Consider the following 22,335-nt stretch of genomic DNA (forward strand, 5'->3'; position numbering starts at 1 on the left):
CTTAAATGACACAGGGACTCTATTGGATGTGATTTATTGCCTTGATTTATTGAACTGAGTAATGACAGAGCTCCTGGTTGACAAATTTCCATTTCTTCATGACAAGTAATTAGCCTTCATATTGCCAAAGGGCTCTTCAACTGCCCTGTCAGTGCTGTTCCAACCTAATGAAAATACAGCATCTTATCATAGTAAGACATTTACAGTATTCACATACTGCTTTCTAGTTGCCTCTCATTAGCTCCAGACTGCCTAACTTTGGTGGCTGCAACAGAACAGAACACGATGCTCAGGAAGAAGTAGCATCACTTAGCTGCAACCTTGACTTGGTGCTGGGTTAAAACAAGGTCTTCTGACACCACTAAAGCCAATGTTTTTAAATAGACTGTCTGAGCATACTTAGCCTAGAACACAATTTTTTGCTATATATTTACTATTCAGTTTTCACTTATCACAGTATCTTGCCATTCAGCATAGCCTCCAATAGCAGGTATTGCTATAATCAACATCTTATCAGAGTCGTCAGCTCACTCTAATTTGTCCTCCTGATGAGCAGTTCACAGCTATCTGATCCCAAGCCTGAATTCCCTTCGTGCCAAGCTGCCAGCTCTCTAGCCAACAAATAAAATCTATAACCATATCACTGCATTTATTTCAGCCTACTACAAGAAAGGAGCAAAAAAAAAAAAAAAAAAAAAGAAGGAGTCCTGCTAGGAAGCCAGCACCTGGCAAGTACACTGCTAAGAAAGCTACTTCCTTCTTAGAAACAGTTTTTCTTTGCTATTGGCCAGTTGAGTGAGCATTCCAGGTGTTGAAATTCATGACACTAACTTGCATCTGGTCTACTGCAGACTTACTTGGTTTATGCCACAAAACAGTCTAACACTAGTTCGATGCAAAAGGGTAAAATGAGGAAAAAGGCCCTCAAACGTGTTACTTGTTGGCCTTCCTTAGTTCCTGCCTACCACAGGAGGAATGAGGAGTTGAAAGAAAATCTCACTGCTCTCTGCTTAATCCTAACAGAACAGAGAGCAGGAAGCGAAATAGACTTTGTCTCCTTTATCCCACTGGATCACACCACTGAGAAATACAGATGACAATATTCATGAACTGGGCATAAGACTCACGGCACATTCTCCAACACAAAATGAAAGATAATGGAAAATATTGCTCCCTAAACCTTGTATTCTTCCGCACAGCTCATCTGGGGATGGTAAACTCACATGTAATTCCTATTTTTTTTTTTTTTTTAATCCATCAAAGGGTCTTCTACTTCTGCCTTTCACCACTGATAGTAGGAGTGTCTCATCGTTAGCCTGCCTGTTACTTTTTTGTCCTATTCCAGTTTTCAAAAAACGCTCTGAGGCAAAACTACTGCCCAGAAGTGAAGCACAAAATGGATACGGTCTTCTTTCTGCCTGGGTTTATTTTTACTGGTATTTACTTGAATACTGTCATGGTTTTATGATTTTTGGCTATCAGTATTCCACACACCACAACATCATGTAATGCACTGGGGGGGGGGTTGACTTCTGCCGAATGTTCATCCGATGGAGAAGAACTACATTTCCCCAGGAGGCTTTGCAGTCAGCAAGGAGATATAACTCTGTGCAAGGTCACCTGATGCTTCTTCGCCTGCTCTTTGCTGTCTGCGCTTCACCATCTGCTTTCCTTCAGTCACTCAACTGGACTGCACTTCTCACCTCATCATTGTGGTGAGATCTATCTACCATTCAGACAGACTCTCTCTCTCTCTCTCTCTCACATTGTGTTTTGCTAATACTATATTTAGTAAAATCATTTGTTCCACCTCAGATTATTGCTGTTGTTTTCAAATATTTTGGGGTCCCCTGTTTCCCCTTTCTCAGAGGTGCGGATCCGCAGATCCCTCTGCCCTGCTGGCCACAGAACTGGGCCGAACCAGCCCGTAAACCACTGACAGATATTAATGCTGTTCCATTCTTTCAATCTGAAAAGCACTTAAAAAACAAAACATTGCTTGAGAAGCATTGAACAACAAAAAGCAGCACTGTTCTACAGCCAGATATTCCTACAAAAAAAAAAAAATGTTCTGCGATTAAATTCTTACTATGCTGTTTATATGTTGTTATTCTGACTTGTGAGCAACTAGATGCTACATATTGAGGTTACTTCTCAATACTGTACCAATGCCTTAGGAGTGTCTTTAGTCATAGCTCTGCGCTTATTTCAGAAATTTCCCCATGCTGTGCTATCGTGCATAGAGAAACTGGAAACTGTCAGACAGCAGATATTGGGCATCCAACACTCAAGCCAAAGCCTGCAGATAATTAAGGTTGAGATTATTCAAGTGAACATGCTATACTTCTAATTGCTTTCCTGATTTTCCACCTGAATACTCAGCAACAAAATGCCTACTGAAATTTCAGGGTACAGGAAGGAGGAAGGACAACAACAGGTAATCACCTCCCATTGCCTTTTCCAAGTCAGCTTAAGTGCTAAAGGAGATTCAGAGGCAATGTCTTGGAAAAGAAGAAGCATAGGTCCTGCTTCTCCATCTGAAAGATAGACTAGGAAAATATAAATATGCTAAACTTGCCAATACTTAAATCTTTAATACAAAAAAAAAAAAAAAAACACAAAGGCCAACAGCTATTGGAAAATAAAGTATATCTGTAAGGATTTTAATGACTAGAGAAAATCTAGTAAATTCCTTCCATTCCTTCTTTTTGATCTCCCCTTTGCCTTCTAGCATCTTCACCATCCTTTTCTTGGGACGTGCCAAAGATGACAGTGTGTCCTGTGTGCTCTCTTATCAACCTGCTGAGCTTTGCTAGGAAATGTCTGGCTTCCTCCGTGCTTTTGATGGGGTCAGTAGATGCCTAGTGTAGCTTAAACCACAATGTCCTGGATAAAGCTGTTAATAGGAATTTCAAAGCTGTTGCAACTCAACTGCGAAGCTAAGCTAAACATAGTAGTACAAGTCCAACCAGACAGATGTTACTCAGGACAAAACAAGGGAATACACACACACAATTCTAGAAACTGTTCTTAGAAGTATATTGATTTTCTATGCTACTCATGCACTAGCTAACTGTAGCACAGCTAATGCATTCATATGTGGTAATATCTAAAGGAAAAGTATTAAAGAAAATAGCTTAAATCATAGCAATTTTAGGAATAAAAACAAGTGCATCCATCAGGGAGAAAATGAGGTGTCAGCAGCTATATTAGTTTATTATATGGGACCCTACAGTATGAGGTTCTGAATGAGGGAGTGAAGAAACAGTTGCTGCTTTATTACCCTACTCCATGTAGATATTCCATCCAAGATAGTCAGTTTGCTGCTTTTACCAACTAAAAATCACAGTTTAAAACAACGTAGAAAGCACTGCTGGGAAGTGAGATACAAATTGCTCGGAAAAAAAAAAAAGTTGAATAATCATCTTGAGCCCTCACTCAGCTTCAACTATCATCTCTTCTAAGCGAACTGCAAGCTATATGTAAATTATTGACATACAGTGTGTTTACAAGCAAGTAACATGGAAGAACTTTGTTGACAACACCATGGTTTGTGAAAATCTTTACAGAATAGAATAAAAAGACTCAAGGATGTAAAAAAACAGCAGTAATAAGAATACAGAAAACACTGTAGGAAGAGAGGGAGAAGGAAAAACACAGAAATGTTAAAGCATGATAGAACTCCATATGAAAACTTTAACTCCAAAGGGAAAAAAATACTTTAAAATTTTAAAAAGAAAAAAAAATGGTATTTTCACCTTCAGATAAAAGCTACAAAAGGAAAAAGAAAATATGAAATGTGAAAGGATATTTTCTTTAAAAAAGTACTTTGCACATTTGTCAGTTCTTGTATTTCCCTTGGGGTTTGCATATTTTGGTCACAGTTATCCAATTAAAATGAAAAGTCTGCATTATCCTTTAGGTGAGGACAGCTGCCAGCTGCTAAGTTTCATGAAGTCTTTAATCTTGTCCATAAATATTTAAAAAGAACTGGTTGGTACACAAGCCAAAGTAAAGTAAGAAATCAAAGGCATAAACTCCACAGTAACCTCTGAATTGTCTGAATGGAGATGAAATACTAGAATAAAATTATGGCTTTGTTCATGTTAAAGTTACGGTTAAAATATATGCAGGTAACTTTTCTGATCCTTTTCCCATTTTCTTTTCATGGAGAGTAGTGAAGAGAAACAACTGAAAAGACTTCAAAACTAAGAGAAGTTTTCCAGATCAATTTTACAGCACAGCAAAGAAATAATCTTTGCCACCTTATTCTATGTTTTTGATGTTAATTAGTCGCTTTTAAAGCACAGCCTTCAATGAAAGGTAATACCTTTTCACAATACTTTGGATGTATAGAGACTATGTGCTCAGTATCCATAGGCATAAATATACTTCAACATGTAATGACACCAACATCCTGACATGATATATCACCTAAATGCATATCTTCTCATTTAGTAGATCAACAGAAGTTTGACAGCAGAGTTAGCAGCCTAAGTCACAACCAGAAGCAAGGAGGAGTCTTATGATGTGGTCTGTTCCTGCAGGCTATGTGCACAGGAACATATCTAGGAAAAGACAACTTTCAAACACATCTGAGGAAAACACTGATGCAAAAGCTCCACATCCCATCAGAGAAAACCAGCAGCTCTTGCTTGGATACACGATATTCTGGCTGACGCTCAACTGAAGAACTTGTCGACCTATGCGTAGACTGCTCTGAAAGTAATCTCCTATTTGTTTCTATGGAAACTACAATGGATACAAAGACCACACTGACAGTTTTTAATAGAGCAAATTCTCAGCTACAGAATAATATTTTTCAATATAGTCACTGCTATCAACATGCTCATACTGTAGAAATTGAAGGCACAGTGATCACTGTCAGTCTAATGAACAATCACAATGGCAAGGATCGCTCTTAATCCTGCCAGCTTCTCTTTAAGTATTATACCATCTAAATGGATAGGATATTGAATAATGTAAGTACAAATTCTCTAGGCACAGGGACTGCTGAGGATAGGATCAGCAAGATGCTGCTGCAAAAGGAGGAACCTTTGTCAGCTGAAACCAGCTCTGGTGAGCTGCTTTTGAATTGGTTTTCACTAGGTCAGCTTATACAGAAACAAACTTCAGTTTTCAGAATTTTTATTTTAGCATCACTAATAAATATATAAAGTAAATGTGAATAAATGAGATTAAAAAGACATACTAAAGCTGCACTAAGTAAGCTGAAGTTGCATATACTATAGACTGGTTATAATGAACAAGAACACACTAGAGCTTAATCCATCTGCTTTCTGAATCAATAGAAGTATTCTTCTCAATTTAACAGGGTGGTATGAAAACACTAGAATCAGATTCAGAGAAGTGGCAGAGTTAATTGTGAGAGATGCTGGAGATGAAATCTAATCTAAGAGGCTTTTATCAGGGCCATTTTGAGCAGCAAGTGGTTTTCAGAAGTTTTCAGCTGTGATCTGAAACCTAGGAATATAGGAATCTGACTTTTTGAAGGAAGAACTTTAACAATACCTTTAAGGCAAGGGATTGGGGGTGGGGAAAGTCAAAGGAAAAGAGTTCTTGTGAGATTTTTTGAAATTAAAGCCTTAACATATTCAAAATTACTTGCCATTAATGAAACCAAGGCTCATCCTGCCAGTCCAGTAACAAGTGAGTTAAGTAAAATGTGGTTAAGTCAGTGTGGCTGCAAGTCCCTCCAAAGTTAATGAAAGCTGCAGACATTGAGCACATTCAGAAAGGTCAAGTTATTAATAACTTTGCTCAAAAGTTTCACACACTCAAGTGCAATTCCAAAGCACCATTGACTCCTCTTTCTCTTCTTTAAATAAAGAAAATATGGTCTCCAAATATACCCATGACAAAAAAATATTGGATCAAATTACTCTGAAGATTCCCAAGTTGGAGCCAAACACATTCCACCTGACTTCTGACTGAATACTAAATTCATATAGCATCTCAGACTGAAGAGGTATTAGCCCTGAGTTCTGTTATCCCTAATAGATTATAGTGTAATCCTTTACAGGACTGTGAATAATTGAACACAGGAATTCACTGCTATGGACAAGTCAAGTTTGATAAGTATTTTTGTGGAAGAATTCATCCTCATAAGAAAATATTGTAGCATAGATTCATCCCTGAAATGTATTCATTATAGATGAGAGAGTTCAGTGCAAAGGTAAGTCATGATAGCTGCTATGAGAGCCTCAGAAAGTCCACATTTAGCATAGCCAGCAAGGCCACTTGTGTCAGAGAACTCCACATGCCCCTAGGGCAGAGCTAATTAAAGTTCAGAAGGATAAGGAAGAATTGATGAGCATGACAATTCCTCTGATAGAGGAGATAATCCAGGAGAAACTTGTGGGAGATTGAACACAATCACCTTGAGGTGAAATGTATCAAAATTAAGGAAGGCCAAATGAAAACCAGTGATATATGGGAGAGAAGAGCTGAAGTAAGCAGCACTGTATTTTGGAGGGCAGAGGATAAATGAAACAGGAGCAGTGATACATTTTTTCTGATTGATACAAACATTTTTTCCAACAGAAACACAAACTGGGTGTGCTGAAGGACACAATGACTGAGACCAAATTATGGTCTCAACTATGTCCAAATGCCTAGTGCTTGAGTCAGAATTAGCTGTACTTAGTGATAATTCTACTTGGATAGGGCCATGCCCACTGGCAGCAATTCTGTGAGCAAATAAAAACATTCAGCTGTGCAGATTGCAGGGACACATGGCTTCTGTGAACAGAATATGGCCCACAACTGCAGTCAGACAGGGAGAAGGGGAGCACCTCATCTCACATAATGTCCAAAACAGCAAATTTCTCAGCACTGCAGCATTAAGAAACTTTGGTGAGAGACACAATCAACATCATTCTTCCATTTTATGTCTCAGTAGAGGAGAATACACATAAGATATAGCAGAAGACATACAAACAACTCAAAGGACAGGACATATTGCATCTCTACTTTCACCTGATGTGGTATCAGAAGACATTGCTGTTACACTGGTAGAAACTTCTAAAATATCAACTGCCTTTAACAGATACTATTACTGTAACTGATTCCTTCAGCAAATAGTAATAGCCTTTATTTCTTGTTCCTTCCCCACAACAGTAATCGAATTCCTGTTAGCAATTTTCAGTTGTGAAGGAAATCTGAGCAAACTAATCTCTGATAAAGCACCTCTGTTCACAGCTGTGCAATGTGAAGTATTTCTGAAAGAGAGACATATTGAGCCTTGAAATTATCCTATTTATTACCTTCATGCCAATGAGAAAATGGAGCATTTTAATTGAGTTTTGAAAGACTGTTTGTAAACTGCTGACCTAGAAGAAAAACCCTCCAAATCATTTGCCATAGATCTCTTAAAGAACTAGCAAGAATCTTAACATGAAGCAAAACAGCTGTCTGTCACTGAACTGGTGAGTAGAGCATACAGATCAAGTGCTGTTTTTCACAGGCCTCAGCCAGAGCTACGTGTAGCTTTGATTCAGAAGCATCATTACATCATCTGTACCATTTCAAGTCTCTTTTAAATGTAAAAAAAAAAAAAGAAAAAGCTTAAGATAGAAACATAAGCAAATATAGATTCTCTGGTTGATATTGCTGAGATGTATTAATATCTGCAAAGAGCCACGAGAGACCCTAGTGAAGTCTGTGACAGAACATGCAGCTCAAGCTGAAACCTGTGCTGCTACATATATTAATTCCAGCTACAGCAAATAGATTTGCTTTCATACTCTTCAAGCACGCCTCCCAACAATGCAGTACACACACCATTGATTTCTGCTTAAAAAGATACTATAGTCCTAATGAAGCTTTTTTTTTTTTATAAGTACTTAGTATACATTTGTTATTAAAATAGCCTCCAGTTCTAAATTCATGTAATTACATGTGGCAGTAAAACTACATTTGTTCAAGAATTGTGGTGTGTTTTTTTTTTTTCCCCACTCTAAAGTCACTACTTTCATTCTTCCAACTTGGGCCAACCAAAATCTTAGTTATGCCTCTAATGAATGGTTGGCATTTTCAAGGAAAAATCCTTTTTGCTTAGTATGTTGTTTGGACTGTCTTCGTGCACTTTCCCTAACAGGAAGACTCACCCCCTCTTGCCATACTCTTCCGCAATTATCATCACCCAGAGGCCCCCCCACTCTTACACTGAATGGCTGCATTGAGGCCAGGGCAAAATGCACTCACAGCTCTAGTTTCATCTCCACAAACTCACACAAAATTTGTTAGATAGGAGGGAGTACAACTTTTTTTTTTTTAATATAGGATTTATGGTATGTGCATGCATTGCAGTAGAAAAAAGAATCTGTAATGAAGATACAAGTTTAGATGAAGTTTCACTTTAGTTTCATATAGTGTCACCGTGAAAAGTCTCTTCCACTTCAGACTCCTTTCCTGATAATATTGCTGGATACGTCAACAGATACCACTTTCTACCTTCACTTAGTAATATGTACACAGATATACAGCTGTTTGACTTATTCCATTCTTTTTTTCAGAGATCCTATCTGAAATTCTAAAACTGTCAAAATATAAACTCAACAGTTTGCAGCAGATCTATTGAAAGTGACTGTAGATTTGATTTCCATTTGTATTGGAAATGAAAAACAATAATCTAGGCATATGACAAGGGAAAGATTTGGTATTCACACTGAAGCTCAGTAGCTTATATACCTAGATCATTTCTCTGGTTTGAGCCTTGGATGTCTATAGATCTGATCAAATTGTTTCATATTTGTGTAACTGTTCTCTGTAAAATGAAGTATTCAATCTGAAGACAACTTGCAAATGTAAGGTAACAGATATAAAGAACTCAATTTCTTTAGAAGGAAGGGCACTCTGGTATCACTAAGTTGATGCAAGATATCCATTATGCTTAAGTAGAAACTGAATTAAATACGAAGTATTAAAACAAAGGCAAGCACACAGCAATAAGTCAAAGCCAGCTCAGTTGCCCCAGTTCCCCTCCTTTTGTACACTGAGGAAATAAACTGTTGAGAAGCGATGTAGAATACTATAATTTATGACATTGGATGTATAGTTAATGTTGTATGGTCAACAATAAGGCTGGCATTTTTCAGCCTCAATGTACTGCAATGCCTGGAATAAGCAGCAGACTGTTAATCTGGACAAGCATCATTTTGAAGGGGGAATAAATGCAAGTTACACAGCTTTATGTAGTTTTTACTTGATCCCGCAGCTTTCACTCTCACAGTAAATTTTTCATTTATGCTGTAAACACAACTAATCAAATAGCTAATCAAATAGCCCCTATACATGCAAGCCTTGCTGCATTTGCCTTAAGCAACTATTGGTTTCAGATGGTACTACAAAGCCCTGTTGAACTCCCAGCCCCTCGAACAAAAAAAATCTAGAGCAGGTACCACAGTTGTCCTTTACCATGTGCTGTCTCTGCACCATCCCTGACCTTGCTTTTTCCCTGAAAGGAATGCTGGAACACATATGCTGGCATCTACAACCTCTATCACACAACAGCTGTTAACATCTAAAAAAGTCACAGCCACTTCATCCAGCCACTTTGACTTTTATTTGAGCCAACCCACATCTTTCTGTGAAATAATATTTTTATTACCTAGAAAAGCAGCAAGATCTAAGCCTTGTACTGCCTTGGTATTTCTTGTACATTATTATCAAGAGGGAAGGCTGTGTAGGTCAGATGAGGTGCCCAGTTTCACCTGTGTAGCACCTTCACCGTCAGTGTGTTTGCACAAGAGCAACTTAGCTAATGGGCCTAGTGCTGAAGACAGACAAAAAAATAAGTGTTTTCCTTCGTGCTTCTGGCTGAGTAAACCTTTCATGTGCTCTGCTAACATGGGAAAAATCATTCAAAGCTTCCTCTTGTCGCACTAGTCAGCAAGTATCATTCTCTAAAAGCAGCTCTGTTGAGAAGGAAGAGGCTATCCTTACACAGATACCTTTTGATCTACAAATGCAATTTAAGGTTGAGGTATATGCTTTTAAGGAAGAACACAGGCACTAGTCAGAGAAGAATGAAAACGCAGCACATACTAAAATGGAACAAGAAATGGCAAAACAGGATTACAATTTCACAATATTTCAGCATGCCCTTCATAGAACCTTGTGGGTTAACACACTGTTGAAATGAACTGCAGACATCCACACAGAATATTTCTAGTTGTAATCTGACTAGACTACAGATACTAATACATTTCTTGCAAAAGGCACAGTATTTCATACCCACTGATAATCAGCCACCAGCATCAGCCAAGCTGTGGGTGACTGACTGCTTGTCTATTGCATATATTAAAGAGGTAGAACTAACTAGACTGTGATATGGCTGCTTTGACATACCTGTCTATCTTTCCAACAGTGCTGTGTGACTGACATCAGAAAAATGGGAAGGATTCTACCCTCAAGACTGCTTTTGTCATGGTCTGTTATAATTGTGAAGCTCCTGCAGGTAACAAGAAAACACAGCCAGGAATATCCCTACTGGTCCATAGAATGGGTTATATCTACACTTGTCCTTTGGTTTCTCTTTTACAGCTAGTAAAAAGAGCACTTAAGCTTCTTATTCTAGAGAGTCACAGGAATCAGATGGGCAACACTCCATTGGCAGTAGCAGTGATAGAAAGCCTTTTAAACCTACATTAGTTTTAAGCTTCCTCAATTCAAACATAAAAACTGAAAAAGTGGCTGGAAAAGTATAGCTGAACCAGGCAAAAGATTAATCTTCATTCCACAGAGCCATGTTCTCATCTCAGTCCAGCTCAGCCTTATCTTGTTAAGAATCACCACAGTGTCAAGGATAAAAAGATCACTGGAGTTCCAATCTGCAATATGCAATTTCATATGCAACAAAAGCAATTTTGAACTTCATACTTGAAAAACAAATAAACCAAAAGAAGCAGTGTACTTGCTTTTCCAGAAGAATCAATTCATTTGTGCCAAAATTTCTATGCTAGTAGAAATAGCACATGCATTAATTTGGGGTATTCGTCTTTTAACACTTCAATAAAACTCAATACATTTCAGGCAAATACTGCTGTCAGTGGGACACACCAATCGAGGCACCAACTAGCTCCTTTCTTTGGAAGCAATGACTCATGAGCATTTTTTGGTCAGACATGATTTACACAAAAATATCTGTATCAGTTTCTCTCCTCTAGACACAAAAAAAACCAACGCCCTGTCTGATAAGGTAGTATGAAGAGTGACAGTACAGAAAGGGAAGAGGTGTGCATCTAGTTTCATCTCCACACCAATGGACAACACAAATGTTCAGACCCCCTTCCTCTCTATATACTCTGTGATGAGTTAAAAGATGATGATATAATTCAAGATGCTTGTAAAGTCTCTTCAGGTTCTGCACATTTTTCATTTCTTCAACAGAAATTACTTCCTAAGCTTGCTAGTGAAATTACAGCCAAATCCAAAACAGACTACCTATTTGAAAAACTAAGCATCGTTTTCCATATTTAAAAAGAAATACATATGCAAGACAAATACAAAGCCAGAGGGCGCTCTTTTTATTTACAATCCCTCCTGGTTAGGGTGGTTTCTATGGCAGCAGAAAATCAGTAGGGTCTTGTTATTTTCCATTGTATAATCAATGAATATACATGTTATATTTAGGAAGTATGCAAGAAAGTTAGGCTAAACAGGTTATCACACTGAAGAAGAATGAATGGAAAGCTTACCCTTGTCCTGGGCTCACTGAGAAGACTCCAAGAGGAACCATCTCCAGTAGCAGTCAGCTCTTAAATGGTGTCTAGGAGAGGTGGAGCCAAGCTCCACCCCTTCCAGTAGCACAAGAGAATTGCCTTCAGCTGTGCTCCTAGAACTGACTCATTGCTCACCACAGGTGGTCAATCAGAGGTTCAGGCTGTGATTCAGCAGTTCCCATACATCCATATACACACCCCAGAGGAACACTTCATCTACTGAATTCAGGAAGACTTAACTAAGCTTATTAGAAATATTTTTTCTTTGATAAGCCGAAAGTGATAAAAGATCAGCTACTTACATCACAATCCCAGTTAAAATATTTCCTTCTATGTACCTAACACTATTTACTCACTGATGTTGTGTGTTAAGAGGCATCTAGAGATACAGCAAGAGCATCTGATTATTCAGCACCAGCTGAAGTGGTAAAATCACACTGACTAATGGTATTTAGCTGATGAGAGTCACAAAATTAGTAATAACTTCATATCAGACTTTTACAAAGAGGTAGCATTCAAAAGAATGATGTTATATTTCAGATTAACAGCTACATGGCTGATGATAATTCCTTGTATGCAAAGTGTATACGTTTAAGTTTTTCTGATTTTGTATCTGACTGCAAAAGCTAGAGTTACTGATGCATGGTACAGATATGGAAAGTTTTGTTCTAAGATGATTGGTTTAAGTAAAACACCAGGTGAAAAAGACAGACTGTCTTAATTTACCACCTGAAAGCCCAGCATCAGTTATCAACTAATGGTCTCTTCAGATGTGTGTGAGTGATCCACATACTCTCAAATGTTACAATGCGTAGACCCATGGTTAATAAAAAACACACAGCCTGTAACTCAACAGTGGCAAAAAAACTGCAAGTACAAATTTAGGACAGGATCATTTAGGCTCTTAGAGGCAGATCTTATTCCACTGAAGTAAAAAAAAAAAAAAACACACACAAAAAACCACACTTCCGCTCACATCTATGGCAGAGATTAGACACTTTCACTAAATAGTTTCCCTCTTGCTTCATAGGTTTTTTTTTTTTTTTAAATAAAACATGTCAAGCTGCACTGCATCAGAGAAGTGTATATAACCAACATTCAACAAAAATTTTGCTCAGTCTTAATTACTACCGAATCCACACCATGTAGACAAAATTATGACATAAAACCTCCACATGCATGCAGTACAATATGCAGTTCAGCTGCTCACATACCTAAATATTTGTGGGCACAAAATCTGAATCATTACAAAAGCTATTTAAATTGAGACACTTTATCACACCATTGCCTTCCACATGTGGCATTTTTTTATTCCAAAGCACCTTATTGTTGAAACACATTCCATGTTTGTTTCAAGATCCCAACACTGAGAGGTAGGGTTTTTATCTGAAAAATCAGCAAAGACCTTCAGATATGACTAATTCAGTGGAAGGTTCTTCAGACACAAAGAAGAGTGACAGCTCACTCCCCTTGACAGCAGTATGAATTACATTTCATTCCTTCACAAATTTCACTCCTCCCTCATTCAAATGGAAACTGATCAGTTTCTAATGGAGTGAGGAAAATAAAGATACATTTAAAAAGGCAAGGAAGTGTTAGCGATAGCCTTTTTGCTTTTCTAGTGAATACCGTCCCAGAAAAGTTCTACTCAAGTCAGATGAAACTTAAATTCTAATATCACTGCAAGCTAAGTTTGACCTTTAAATATTAATACTAATACTATTTCATACTAATGAAATAGCAGTAGAAACAGACTGACAGGTGTAATACAAGTCAGACTAAATAGCACAGTAAAATTATATGCTACTTGGAAATTCTCATTAGCAATAATGAGATATGCACATATAATCCATGATCTGAAAATGTACTCCTGAAAATCCAGGTAGAATAAGTGATCAGAAAATTTCTCTAATAGTAATTACTCTTACTTGATAACTTCAGGGGAAAATCTTTGAGAGGAAAAGCCAGATATCTGCACTTATGCATGTAATTGGACTTTTTTTCCCCCTCCCCAATTGGCCTCCTACTGGATTTGTTTCCTGAAATATTTCATCCAAAAGTCTATTTCCATTCTACCAGTGTAGGAAAACCTTAATCTTCACACAGTTCTTCATTGCACTTCAGCAGCCTGTTTCTTATTAGAACCCTAGAACCATTAATCAGTGTCTCTCTCAAATGTACCCTGAATACTGCTTATACCACTAAAGCTGTCAGAGAATAGTAAAAAATTACATGCTGAAATAGTAAACATTTCTCCCCTTAAATGCAATATAACAAGGTAGAGATACATTTTAGAAGTAGGATCAGTTGTTCCTTCAGTACCTTCACTGCAATATAAAAAGGCAAAAATCACAGAAGTCAGGTAGGGATCCTGGGAGCTTTCAAATCACCTGCACTTAAAATCATGTGTACAAATGGTTTTGAAAATGCAATGAGAATAAAAGTATCCATCTTAAAGCCAAAAACTTTAAACTTAAAACTGCACTGTTTAATGGAAAGATAAAACATTAGAAATTGTGTAATGAAAAATCATTTACAATTCATTTGCTTATCATTTTTTTTCAAGGTTTAACTTTCCTGGAAGTAGTAAATATTCAACATTACTAACAGGCTGGCAAATTCAATTTATCGTAGCTCCCAGTGTCTCTCAGCATCACCTACAGGGCCAGACTTATTCAGTGTTTTTCTTCTGTCAGGAAAAAAGTGACTAATTCTATGGCACAGCTAAAATGCCTTCATTTTTGCAGCTAAATGTTTAGATCAATCAGACACTAGTATAAGTCTGACTGTGACTGACGTATAGCTCTACAACATCAGACAACATGAGAGAATGGCTAGATCATCAATGCAGAAAACAACTAAATGTTACATCCACTGTGGAGGACAGAATCTCTGCATGTCCTAAATCTGAGCTGCCAGCAAAACAAGTTTCATTTTAAATAAATGGAGAATAGAAAGACACTTGTTTGTGATGCATCAAGCTCTCCTTAAAGAGGAACAGAATTATGATTGAGTCTCTCTTAGGAAACTAATAACATAATTAAAATTATGAAAACTTAATGTTGTTTCTTTATGCCTGCCTACTTCAGAATGTAGTAAGATGTCAGAGTGTGGAGAAGGGTCAAAACTTCATTGTTTGCAATGGCTGAATACTGTTTTACTCCCTGAACACTGTTTTTCCTTCCTTTTCTGAGACACATCGTATGAAGCTCTGATAATTCCCCTCAGCAGAATTCCAGTTATCCAATATGCTAGTGGATGCTTGGCAAATTACCTGTGTTTTACAGTCATTAATTAAAGATGGAAACACCTCTCTTTGCACAACTCAATGATTTAATAATTATTAGTGAGACGTTATGCCTTTAAACATTTCTGGCAGATGATGAAGCGCACTCTCAATGTTTAACAAAGCTTTTAGAGGCTTGTACTACACTGCTGCATAGCAACTGAAACTTCTTATATGCAGGTGAGGTAAATCCCATTGTAGTTATCTGGGAATTGTTGCTGAGGCTTTGTGAAGCAAACATAATAACAAGCTTCAGTTAATTTATTCAGTGTCAGCATATCAAGTTTTGCCACACAAAGGAGTTTCTGTGAATTTTCTGTGAATCCATATTCCAAGCCTACACCCAAACACTCATTACCTAATAAGCGATTCTCTCTGGCAAAATCCTGGCACACAAATCCAAAATGTTTGTCTTTACATGAACACCTACCCTACATGCATACCAGGGAAAGATGAGTGCTCCACTGTAAGAATCAGTTCTCTCCAGTACATCACAGGCATGAAAGCCCAAGAAAGCAATGGCAAGACACTGAGTAACATGCATCAATCAGAGCTGCAGAAAACAGTTTGAGTACCTCTAACACAAAGATGACAATGAGATCCGCTACAACAGTGTCCAGGAGAATAAATATAGAGATCAATAACACATGAATTATGGTGGGGTTTTTTTCCCCCTAAGACAATTAACTCTGAAATAACAGAGTTTTACCAAGAGAACTGACTTGACCTAACAGTGTTAGGAGAGAAGAAATAACTGCAGTTCAAGTACGCTCAAACAGGAAGGTAACACCTTCAGGCTGCACAGAAGTTAGTCTGCAGACTGGAAAAATCATAAACACACCAGGATTTATTTGACTATCAAGATCTGATGCCCAAAAGAACAGGCACTGGAAGACACCGTAGGAATCGTGTGCACAATGACTTATACTGGCAAAACAAGAGATGAGACTCTTCATTTCTTCTCACATTTTTGCCTGTTTTGAGGTACAAGAACAGAAACTGTAATTGCTAGTAGAATTTAGCTCCAGTGTATTAAGAAAGACTGCCATCTTCTGGTTTCTTCAATAACAGCATTCCATAGAAACAAATAACAAAATGGATTAACTTAAAGCGCAGAACTGATCATAAAGTCACACTTGCTCTGAACCTTTAAAGGAAAATGTCACTGATAATAAAAGACAGGCAAGGGAAAGTTAGAAAGGCTAATGTATTATAACTACATTGTATAGGTTAAATCAACGCATGCAATAATTATAACTATCACAGCTTGACACAGTTTATAAAGGTTTGGACCATAAAAACTCTTACCTTTAAAATACAAGCAATCTTTTGTGCAGTGCTGACTGTTCTAGCTCCTACAGAGCTTTAATCAAGAAGTACAGCATTATATAATAGGCCACAAACCAACTACTCTCAATATCAGAAACATAAAAACTCCTTTTAATTATATAGTCATAAGTCAATACAGTAGGAAAAGCATCACAACAAAGGTGTGATAATGGAAGGACTAGAATAATAGAATTGCACTACAAAGAAAGGGAAGAAGACTGCTCACCTATTCAGAAGATGCTAGGTTTGGATGAGAAAGATTCATCAAAGAAGGATCTTCAGAAAGAAATCCATCCCTGCTGGCAGTCATCCCTTAAATGAGGTCTAAGAGAGGTGCAGCCTCTCTTTCTGGTAGTACAGGTGAATTGCCTGCAGCTGTGCTCCCAGGGCTGACCCAGTCCTTTCCTCAGGTGCTCAATGTGTGGTTCAGGCCGTAACTCAACAGTTCCATACAAATGGAAATCTGAAATGATCTTAAAAGTAAAAGCTGCTTACACAGATTCTAAGGACACACCACCACCTCTTTCAGTAACCGCATAGAATACAAGGTACATGTATGAACATTAATCAGACTGAAGATAACTCAAAAATATTGTACTCTTTTCCATCATCTTTTTCACTAATAGGTACAATAAGCATAGGGTTACTGTTCAGTGAAGTGAAATTTTTATTTCAAACTTCAGGAACATACCCTAAAGTGAAAACTAAGCAAGGAACTCATAAACAGCATAATAGCATTCAATTAGAAACATTCAATGATTTGTGGTTTTTTGGTTGTTCTGAAATAGCGTTCTGTATTAGTTGAATGATTTTACTAATCTAGATTTCCTGTAAGTGAAGGAATGCGATGATCATCTTCTAAAAAATAACCTCAATCCTTCATTCCCTTTCCTCTTCAGCTAATGATATTTTTTTCTGTTGGAGAAATCTCACAGCTAGGGTGACATCTTGTGTTCTTTGCACTACAAAATGCCACGTCTCTGTCTCCATCCAGCTGCCAAGCATCCAGAATGTCCTGAGATCCATCTCACCAACTCAGATTTTATCTTCAAAAAATCTTGGCTGACCCTGTGTATATATGTGAAACATACAGTAACGTAAAAGGCACACCACCCCTTCTGAAAGTGAAATTTTTACTAAGACTCTTCACATTAACAAGGGCAGCGTAAAAGGAAAGTACTTTATACCTGAGGAAAGAATTGTTTTAAAGATATAAATCTGTCATGCTGTAAGCTATAAACCAGTGGCTACAACTGCATTTTGATAGGTGTGTTAATAAATCCTCTCATCCTGCTTGTAATCTTCACAGTATTTTGAAAAGAACCTTCAATGAGTTGGGTTTTTTTAAACAGAAAGTGCTAAAAAATAATAGATCTTCATACATGAAAAATAATATAATGAGCTTAAATGGTATGTTATTAAAAGTGGCTACCTACAAAAAATGAAAAGATGTTTTTGCACTGCCATGTGCAGAAGAGGCTACTTTTCAACATTTAATGTGCGTACAAATACTCAATGAGAAAAAGTAAAGATGATGAAGTCAGACTCTTTTCAGTGCTCCTCAATGACAGAACAGGAGGCAATGAACAGGTGAAAAGTAGCAAATTCCATATAAACACAGAAAAAAAGCTTTTTCACTGCAAGAGTGGTCAAGCATTGAAACACATTGTCCCAGTAGGTTGTACATCTCCATCCATAGAAATACTAGAAATGTGACAGGACAGAGAGCCAAGCAATCTGCTCTAGCTGATCCTACTTGAGCACGTGTATGGTAACTAACTGTTCAGTCACAGCCTGAACCACTGATTGAGCACCTGGGGAAAGGACCCCATCAGCCCTGGGAGCACAGGTGAAAGCAACTCATGAGCGTGATGGGAAGGGGTGCAGCCTGGCTCCACCTCTCTTACACCTCATTTAAGGGATGACTGCCACAGAGTAAGGCTCTTTTTCTGGGCATCCCTCTTTTGTGGAGTTTTCCCTGTAAGCCTAGATCTTCAGAAATTGGTGAGTAGTCCTTTTATTTCCCCTTCCCTTATAATGTTTTTCTTTTGAGCCAGTCTCTTCGTGAGTATACTTGTGTACTGCCATTCCATCACACTGGTCTTTGAGAATGTTATAGTAGGTGGCTTGGAAAAGGTAGTTTCTAGAGGTGCTTTCCACACTAGCTACTGTGAGATTTTTATGATTCCAACTGCTTTCTTCACTTTCTTCATTTCAGAGTTTTAAGTGATGTTTTAAAGAATTTGGGCTTTAATCATGGTGTATTTTAGAGAGGAGATCCAAAATACTGATATTAGCTTTAGATTCTGGGGGAAGCTAATGCATAAATCCTGTTTAGTGCAGGGAAGAACTTAACATCTTTTAATACCAGGTAATGTTTCCCAAGCACTGCAGGTGTTTTTTACCCAGAAACATCACATAGGCTAGCTTGCTTCTTTTTAATTAAGGTTGTATCACTCAATTAGCTACAGTGGTGTTGATGATGCACAGAGAATAACAAATACACATAGGTATTACTTGCAAATTGCTAATGTCTGAGTCTGGCTTTCTTTTCTGGAAGAGGAGACAAGAGGGAACTGATTCTGTGGATTTCTAAGTAGTTAAGGTTAAAATAGGTAGGCAAACAGCTGGTTGCTGTTATCAGTTGGGTACATCACTTCAGGAAGGGCCAGATCAGTGCAGTAACCTGGACTCCTGCCATCCAGATCATGTGAGACAGCAGGATTCCATGCACAGCTATGCTAAAATCTGCAAGATTAGACCTTGATCCTCTGTGTATGAAAAAAGATAATTCATTAGGAGAATTATTTCTGTTCCTCATCTTTGTGTGATCCATGTTACTCTGACTCCAAAATACTGTCTTCCTTTTAATCAACTAATAATACCAATCATTCTGGCCCAATGTTCTGAAATACCAAACTGCTTCTCAGAAGTGCTAGAGTAGTTTTAAGTTCAAGAAAATCCATGAAAGCTATGCAAAAATCTACAAGGTATTTCATGAAATACAATCCAATCCATCTCCCCTTTTCACTCTCACTGTAGGTTTGTTCTGGTTTGGAACATATTCAGGGCCATGCCAGTCTGCATTTACAATTGATGCACAGCATTGCTCAGGTTTTAAAATATGGGGTAAATGAGTAATTTCTGAAAAACAAACAAACAAAAAAACCTCATATTTGGTATGGACCCACTTGTATGCTTCATGCTACACAGTGCTGATGATGTCAGTTAAAACTGAGACAATAACTCCATATATGGCCCATGAGGGAGACATTATTTGGAAGCAATACTAAACTAAAATCCTAAAAAAAAAAAAGTTACTTGACATCCTGGTCTGCTTTTTATGAACATAGATTTGCTAAATGTGTGTTAAATTCAGAGGTGTGTGTTAAATTTCCAAATTCAGTTATATTCAATGATAACCTACAGAAATGTAGTTAGCGTTAGAAATTTCTAACCACCAATTTTCAAGCTCTCACTACCATTCTGTTAATCATGTCATCTATTTCTTATGTAACATATCTTTATATACCCTGATATACCTCTACCTTTAGCTCAGTTCCAGTGGGTAACTTTTCCAAAGTTCAGGTTTTAGAATTAAATGTGTCAATTAAGTGGGAAAGTGATAATTTCTGCAGACACACTTGCATACGTATACAGACTTTCGTGCATAGCACACATTTGCAGAAAATAAACCTTATACCTGTCTATATGAAAACTGATTTTAAAATCAGTGCCTATCCAGAACTTATTAGTCTGAAAGATAAATTTGGTCTAAGAGCAGAAACTATCATCTCTAAAATTGAAACAATGGTTCTGAAAGGTTGTCAATTTTGTGGGTGCGGAACATAGAAGAACTGATTTTCTAGTTTAACTCTTCTAGTTTAATGGTGCAGATGTTCACGAGTGCCATTGCTAATGGTTTTTTCAAAGCCAACTATGACAATAAAAAGATTCTTTTCAGAGGTATTTTTGAAAACTGACCCTGTTTGCCATATTTAAGCAGTAAAAATGACAAGTTTTTTGTGATCTTTTCTGCATGAGATTGATACTTTTCACATACATCATGATGATTTATATGAAATGATGCAGCTGAACTCAAAGATTACTTTCATGTTGCACTTTCAACTAGCATAAGTAACTTAAGGGTAAATGAGAACAAACATTCTAAATCTGGCTTCAAAATAGTGCCATTGACAACACACTAGGATATTGAAAACATTTGTATTCAGAGTCTCTAATTTGGAATCCTTCAACTTCAGAAAGCTTAGGTAAACAAAACATGATCTCCTACAGTTCTGCCTGCAAGATCACGTGTAGAAAATCTGATATGTTCTGACAGCAACTCAATAATAATTTAAAAAAATCCTACTGTTAGTAAGGACTGCCTGGTAAGTCGAGCAGTTATTAATGAACTTGTGGGCAGAAATGAAACTTATGTACCACAGGGAATTCTTGCTAAATCTAGGAAATGCCAAACTTCAGAAAATAGTACGATAAATTAATCATTTCAAGTATTGTCTGGACTTGTCACTAAGAAATGTACATTATTGCTTTCTGATTTTTTTGTCATTTTTCCCACAGTTTCTGTTTGAAGAAAAAGGATAGAGCTCAAAACATGTTTTGAACTCTCTAGTGAAGTAAACTCTAAGCAATATCTTTTACAAGATATGGGGACAATGCTGTGTTGGAACATATGATATGTAGACACCTAATGGAATCTAATTTCCAAAGTCCCATATATAATGCCACGATATCTGCCTACGCAGATGCAAAACTATCATTCCTCTGCAAATGCATCGACGTTTTCCTTCTGCTCCCTGCCAACAAAAGAAAACTTGTAAAATTGTGTTGACAGATGATTGGTGTATATTCCATATATCCTGGTCAGAGGGCTCTAACATACCTCACAGAAGCATTTGTCAGTTTGGGCCTTGTGCCACACTAATGCACTTTCACAAACTCTTGCCAAGTCAACCTGCGCCCAGTGGGGACACTGAGATGAGTTCCTCATATGGGGTTTTAACAGAACACATTTTCCAGGTCCAACATCTTGGCAGATCTGAGAGTGTGGTGATATGGATGAAAGCTAAATGGTGATGACCCTGGCAGTGCTGGCTGAGATAAGAACACGTGGATCATCCTGTTCTTGAAGAAGGTAATTTTCTCTGCCCTCAGTATAAGTATTGGTGTCAGCTCTCTCCTGCCCAGATTTTTAATTCACTCTATTTGCACAGTGACAATATTTCAGAAGGATCCAAATAGTGAATCTAACCATGTAACTATAAATCAGCACAGTGTAGAAAGAACAAATATTTAGCTAATTAAAAGTATATTCTGTAGGCACGATGTAAGGTAGACAGGGAGGACATATGGAAATATATTTCCAGAACCTAAACTACATTGACTTGCAGCAAGAAGCTGCTTAAAATTCAGCCTTGACATGACATTCCCTAGAGTTTTGTACCAAAAGCCTTTCTTGATGAGTGAGGATGGCTCAATTTATTTTTCAAAACACATCTAATGGAGACTGATGTGCCCACACACAGATATCCTCATTATTTAATATGCCAGTGGCCAGTTTGGACCTGGTCACCTTTTTTGCTTCACAGTTTGTGTCACATCTGTAAGCAGAGCAGCTCAACAGCCAAGCTAGAGGTCATGCTTTTCAAACTGCCAAGAATGTTCACAGTGAACGCCTGTGAAGTCTGCTGCAAGTGATGTGCAATGCATTCTGCCCCACAGCAACTAATTGCATTTATGAAATAGAGTTCTGAAGGTAATTAAGTGAGAGATGGACTAAAACAGCAAAAATGTGCTGCTATAGGGTGTCCTGGAGTCCAGGTTACTCTTCAGCATTGCTTAATGAGAGCCTGGGACAGAAAATAACTTAGAGAAAGAATCAGCCAAGGGGATCTCTTGTTTCAGTTTGTTTAAACTGAAAAACAAAATATTGGTAGTTTTGTTTCTTGTGAA

The 22,335-nt window shown here is 37.6% G+C and overlaps 1 long non-coding RNA gene across 1 annotated transcript in view; it reads right to left on the minus strand.

The window, feature by feature from the left end:
• The window catches only part of LOC122183755, a 72,273-nt gene extending 55,637 nt beyond the window's left edge, over window positions 1-16,636 (minus strand). Inside the window, exon 1 of the long non-coding RNA XR_006180352.1 lies at window positions 16,586-16,636. This is a non-coding gene — a long non-coding RNA (uncharacterized LOC122183755). The remainder of the gene's footprint in view (window positions 1-16,585) is intronic.
• Window positions 16,637-22,335: the final 5,699 nt, after the last annotated feature.

Source organism: Lagopus leucura, unplaced genomic scaffold (genome assembly GCF_019238085.1).
Source record: "Lagopus leucura isolate 7727_CA_CO unplaced genomic scaffold, USGS_WTPT01 Super-Scaffold_100019, whole genome shotgun sequence".
Taxonomy (NCBI): Eukaryota; Metazoa; Chordata; class Aves; order Galliformes; family Phasianidae; genus Lagopus; species Lagopus leucura.